Below are 6000 nucleotides of genomic sequence, written 5' to 3'. Positions count from 1 at the left end.
TGATGAGAAAGCGATATTGGATTGATCGAATCAGTAAGATCACGTGCTATTCTGATTTCCGCCCACATGCAAAAGGACGCATCCATGCTCATCTTCTTCTATCTATGTGCCCCTCTGTCAGAAAGGAGATATGACTTATAACTCAAACTGCAACAAAAAGCTGACACAACATTTCTCTTTGAAGACTAAATTGGTCTGAAAATGCAGGTATAGGCCTGAACTTGAATGGAGTTACAACTGAATCTTTTACCTTGTTTGTGAAACTACACTTAAACAGCAATTTGAATGCCTTATTTCTAGTTTTGCAGCCCCGTACACTTGCTAGAGGTCATCGGTTGCATATAGAACTTTGGGTGTGTTTGGTTGATGTATTAAAACTCCTCATTGCATAAAATTTATACAGGCCCATGTTTGGTAGATAAAATGCTACAGCAACACCACATTAAATTTATTTTGTCCTTTAACGTTTTCAGTTTTTACGTGCTTTTGCTTTGACTTTCGGTTCCTTTGCTTTAACTTTTGCTTTTGCTTATTAATAAAATAATAATAAAATAATAAATAAATAAATAAATATAATTTTTTAATTTAATAAAAATTTTATTTTTTTATTTTTTACATTATAATTATTAATAAATTTATAATTTTATTATAACTAATAATAAATATTTAAATATAAATGAATTTCAATAAATAATATTTAAAATTAATAATAGTATAAATATTAATATAATTTAAATATATTAATATAATCTTTTAATTTAAATTAATCACAAAAAATTAATACAGTACAATGTAATACCAAACATTGTACAGTATTATTATAATACAGTGCTAATGTAATACAGCATAATACAATACACCAGTATTAAAATAATGCAATACAACATAATACAATACATGTACCAAACGCACCCTTTGTGTATTCTGATCGTCACATCCCCACGCCACTACTTCAAGTATACATGAATCGTGAATGGGTTCAAGTCCATTTGTATTCTATAATTTACAGTAACTCAAAATTAATTATCCAATACAAGAAAATGATAGTATATGTGAAACTAGTGAAAAATTATAAATGACTATTTTTAGATTTAATATAAGTTACATATATGTAACTTAACAAAACTTAAATAGGGTTGACAAAATCTGAATCCGGATGTAGGTGCATCTGGATTTTGATATGCATTTATATTTATATATTCGGATCAGCAAAATCTGCAACGGATTCTGAATTTTCGGATCTGCAAAATTAAAATTTAATAATTTAATATATAATTTAAAATTTTAAAAATTTACGTAGTAATATAAAAAAATTCAATCATAATTCAACAAATAACAATTCAACATAAAGATCATACAACAACATCATAAATTCACAAATAAAAATATGACAATATAAATCAAACATAAAAAATAACATAAATTCAAGTACACCACTATTAAAATCCGTAAATAAAAACACTACAAATCGATGGAAATACCAAACTCCAAATCCAACACACCATGCCACTATATCGTCAGTCATCAGGATCTTCCACTCCTTCATCAAATAATTACCCACAATACCAAATTATTAACTAGAAAAAAGCCATGGAATTAATAGAAAGAACACAAAATTAATAGAAACAAGAGAGCAAATTACCGGCAAGAACGATCCAATCAGGCAAGGCTTGGACGACGGCGACGCGTGCATCAACAGCGGCGTGGTGAGCTACTTCGATTTTGGGCATTAGCGATGGCAAGGTGAAAGTTGAATGCGATATGTCTTAGGGTTACAGACTATATATATTTTTTATTTAAGTTAATATATTATATATTTTTTAATTTAAAACAAAATTTATTCGGATCCGAATTCTAATTTTCTAGATGCAAGTGCATCCGGATCCGTGCGAATTTTTATTTTTCAAATCCATATCTTCTGAATCCTTACGGATGGGAGCTGGATCCAAATTTTATTACTATGCCTGGAACCTAGATATACAACCCTTAAAAAGGGAAAAAGAAAAAACAATTGTATAGTTTCAAAATGAAAGTTTGACTTTAGAAAGTGTTTGGGTATCCGAAACATGGTGCGGGAAAGGTAACTGTTAGCCGTCAGTTTCATCATTACGATCTTTTTTTATTTTTTTTTCTTTTTCCCCCTTCTCTGAAGTCTGAAATCTGCTTACATTATCATTATTATTATTTCTAGCCTCACATCCCGTGATTTCCGGTTCTTGCAGGAATGACTATTACTCTTCGTGGACTATGGCCTACGAGTATCATCATATCATATGTATGCCCCGGGACCATACCCTCTACCCCTAGTTGCGATTAAGACAGATCTACCACTCTTGCACAATGTTTATTCACAAAATATTGAAAGTGTTTGGGATTGAAGATGAATAGCTTTATTTTAAAAGATATAATATTAAAATATTTGATAAATATTAATTATTTTAGTTTAGAAATTATATTGATATGATTTTTTATTTGTATAATGAAAAATTTATTATATCTTTAATAATTTTATCAAAATTATTATTTAAAATTTACGTTTACTATATATTATTAACTTTATTTTATAGTTATAGTTTTTTTTCTACAGCAACTATATCTTAAAAGGTACAGTACCTCAATTTCAAACGCACATATTATTGGGTGAGGTTATTTATTTATTTATTATTATTAGTGAATAAATTGGGTGGCGATTATTTTAAATGAGAACAAAGAGAGAGAGGAAAAAAGATGATTTAGGCGACTCTTTCCTTTTTATGAACGGTTTATCGCAACAAAAACATAATTAAATGGTCAAGTAGTGCCTCAAATTATCTTATTAATCTCAACCCCACCTTTCACATAATCTCATTTATAATTAAAATTATCCTTATGAAAATAAAGTAAAAATAATATTTAAAAAATTGCACTTCTATCTGTCATCGGCCTCTCTTTCTCTCTCAAGTCTCAATATCTCATCTGCTCCGAACTTTTATACTATTGGATCAGAAACATGATGAACTTAGATACACGTAACAATGCCAATTCCAGACAAATCATTCATAAGAATAGAGAAAACACAAGCCATTTTCAAGCACCATAACATACCTCCGCATCATTAGAAATTCAACTGTTCAGATTCAAAAGAAACTCCGTTGGAAGCAGATATACTGCCCTAAAGTCAAAAGCAATATCTTTGGCAAATTTTACCGGAACCAGAAGTAAACGCAAAATTATTCAGGCTGATCCGTTTTGAAAATTTGGGTGGTGAGTGGGAACAACGACAGTAAATGAGGAAGAAAAGATAAAAATTTAAAAACAAATCAGGTTTTTTATTTTTTTAAATTTACAAAATAAATAGATTTATTGAAAAATGAGGCTAATAAGATAATCTGAAGAATGAGTATGTTTTAACCCACTAAAACATTCACTAAATTCATTTGTTTAACAAACCCATCATCAAAATTTAAAATTTTAATTTTATTATGTAAATCCATCTTAATACCTATTAAACTTTTATCAAACAAAATTATCATAATTTATGCAATTATTATTATTATTATTTTTTGCTTCTTCAACCCTAAGATATACATTTTTTCTTCCTCAAGGACCAACATGATGGTGGGGGTTAGATGGAACGCCTACCTCTAATTTAGATCATCAAAAGGCAAAGAAATATGGAGAGGCACATAAATTAAAACCTTTAAATGGAAGAAAAATATAAGAAAACATCACAATATACCAAAGAACAGGAGTCAATAGCAAACTATCAAAAAAAAAAAAAAAACTATTTTCTAATATAAGGAATCTCTTATTCATCCAGATAAACTAAAAGAAAACCTTAAAAATCTAAGAAATACTAACGAATCCAATGAGTATGAACTCAATTAATTATGAAATCAGTTGCAAAAGTAACCTTGCAAAAAATATGCCTGATTACCCCCAAATTTTTATCTCACCAATTATTTTTTAGATTTTCACCATTACATATATGCAAGGTTGACTCTCTAATTCAATCTTTTTTCCTCTATGGTTTTTTTTTTTTTTTTTTATAGGATGTAACATGTACTGTCATAACTCATAAACTCAAAATTATGAAAATCCCATTGAGTAGGCAAAAGTTCTCTCCTCACCATTTATTTGCAGATTCTCATAGAATCCTTTTCTTTATTTTCAATATGCAGAAATCTTAATTTAGAAAGAGAGAATGTACCACTTAAATCCCAAAAAAACTATGCTATGAAGAGAGCCTATTAGCCAAATCCAAGAGGATATTTCCCAAGTACAAATTTTAAGCCAAATCCAACTTCCTTCGGTCTTTGTTGCATTAAAGAGGAGCACGTGAGAAAAAAGGGGGGAAAAAAATGACTTTTGTTCCTCCAAGACTTTGCTTGACAAAAGAACATTTCGTAGATTACTGAATTTATATCGTAATTATTTGAATGCCCGTCGAACAAAACAAGAAAACAATGTAAAAGAGATCAATATGGTAGATTGCGAGGAATAATCTTTTAAAACTTTATTTAACCCTATTATCTTGTCTAAAATTGTAGTTTACATTTGGAATATTTTGGTAGTAATTTTTTTTCATTAAAAAGTGAATTTATTGAATATTTTAATGAATTCATTTATTTTTGTGGACCTTAGGCATATTGGGTCGTGTCTAATAATTTTGTTGAGATTGGTTTAGGTTTTAATGTAAAAGCATAGGCCAGCCGGTCCAACTCAAATGAAAATTCAAATATCAAAATCTATTTACAGATGTGTTGCATAGCCATCTAAGATAAATTATAACAGTTCGGTGGTGATTCTGGTGAAATAAATTGGGAAGAAACCATTAATATTTTAGGTTGAGCTATTTGTAATATATTATTTTATTAAATTAAAGTGCTTAATGACCCTCTCAATTTTTTTTTTAAATAAAAAGACCGTTAAGATGGCCATCTTTTTTGCTATTGATTTTCAAAGAAATTAAAAATTAAATGTATGTAAACCCCAAACTTCTTCTCCTTTCTCGATTGCACTGCAAACCATATTGAACATCTTCTTTGGGGAGCAAAAACAATATTGAACACATTCTTCAATAAACCATAATTAATTACTCAAATTGTATTAAGATTTTTTTTTCAGACTTAAATTGTTTTCAGTATTATAAGCATATATTAGATTTCTTAAAAACTTTATTTGGGTGCGCTAAACATTTTTATTTGTATTTTGAGTAAATAAGGATAATTAATTTAATTGGTTTAAGTAAAGGTTTTATTTTCTTTATTTTTTTGTATTTTAAAAGTATATAAAATAAAATTTATTTTTTAATTTATTAGATCAGTGTATGCAATAATAAAATGTTAGAGAATAATTTTCAGAGTGCAAGTAGCTTGAGCCTAACACTTTGCACAACTTACACCTTGCAGAGAAATTGAACTTTGATCGGGGCACAAAACAATGAAATCTTTATAAAATATAACTTTTATAGTGCGTTTACTTTATGGGAATGGAAATGAGGTGGAATGTGAATGAGGTGGAATGTGAATGAGCTGGAATATGAATGAGATTTCAATGTTTACTTGGCAAAAATAAATGAGAATGAGAAATGAGAATGTGAATCAATTTACCAAAATACTCATAGTATTAATAATTAATAAAAATAATTAATTTATCATTATTAACAATATTATCATTATTGTTTTTCTTGTTGTTGTTGTTGTTCTTATGATGATGATGATGATGATGATTATTATTATTATTATTATTATTAATAAAATAATATTAACAATAATTAATAATAACTAAAATAATAAAGTTAATAAAATTTGATAATATTATTGAATGTCTAATTGTTGCTGATTAGTGAGAAGATGATCCCACCAACCTTTTAATTGACCAATAAAACCGGCAATGAGGATTTCTGATATAGCACGATCAGAAGTTCCTGCTTCGGTTTTATAAGCATTGGCTGCCATTGTCATTTGTTGCAACAATCCTAGGATATTGTATTCGGACATGCCGTCAATATTCCACTCA

At 28.4% G+C, this 6000-nt stretch overlaps 1 long non-coding RNA gene across 2 annotated transcripts; it reads right to left on the bottom strand.

The window, feature by feature from the left end:
- Positions 1-738: 738 nt before the first annotated feature.
- On the bottom strand, positions 739-2213 carry LOC127901331 (uncharacterized). 2 transcript variants are annotated; one of them, XR_008053492.1, is made up of 3 exons: positions 1643-2213; positions 1482-1540; positions 739-1241 (listed from the first exon to the last, which is right to left on the bottom strand). It is a non-coding gene; the product is annotated as an uncharacterized LOC127901331 (long non-coding RNA). The 2 variants fall into 2 exon arrangements; XR_008053491.1 differs by having other exon boundaries at positions 1503-1540.
- Between the last annotated feature and the right edge of the window lie 3787 nt (positions 2214-6000).

The sequence above is a fragment of the Citrus sinensis genome, chromosome 3 (assembly GCF_022201045.2).
Source record: "Citrus sinensis cultivar Valencia sweet orange chromosome 3, DVS_A1.0, whole genome shotgun sequence".
In the NCBI taxonomy this organism is placed as follows: domain Eukaryota; kingdom Viridiplantae; phylum Streptophyta; class Magnoliopsida; order Sapindales; family Rutaceae; genus Citrus; species Citrus sinensis.
Note: the sequence above shows the minus strand (reverse complement) of the source record. Positions and strands in the feature narration are given on the sequence as shown.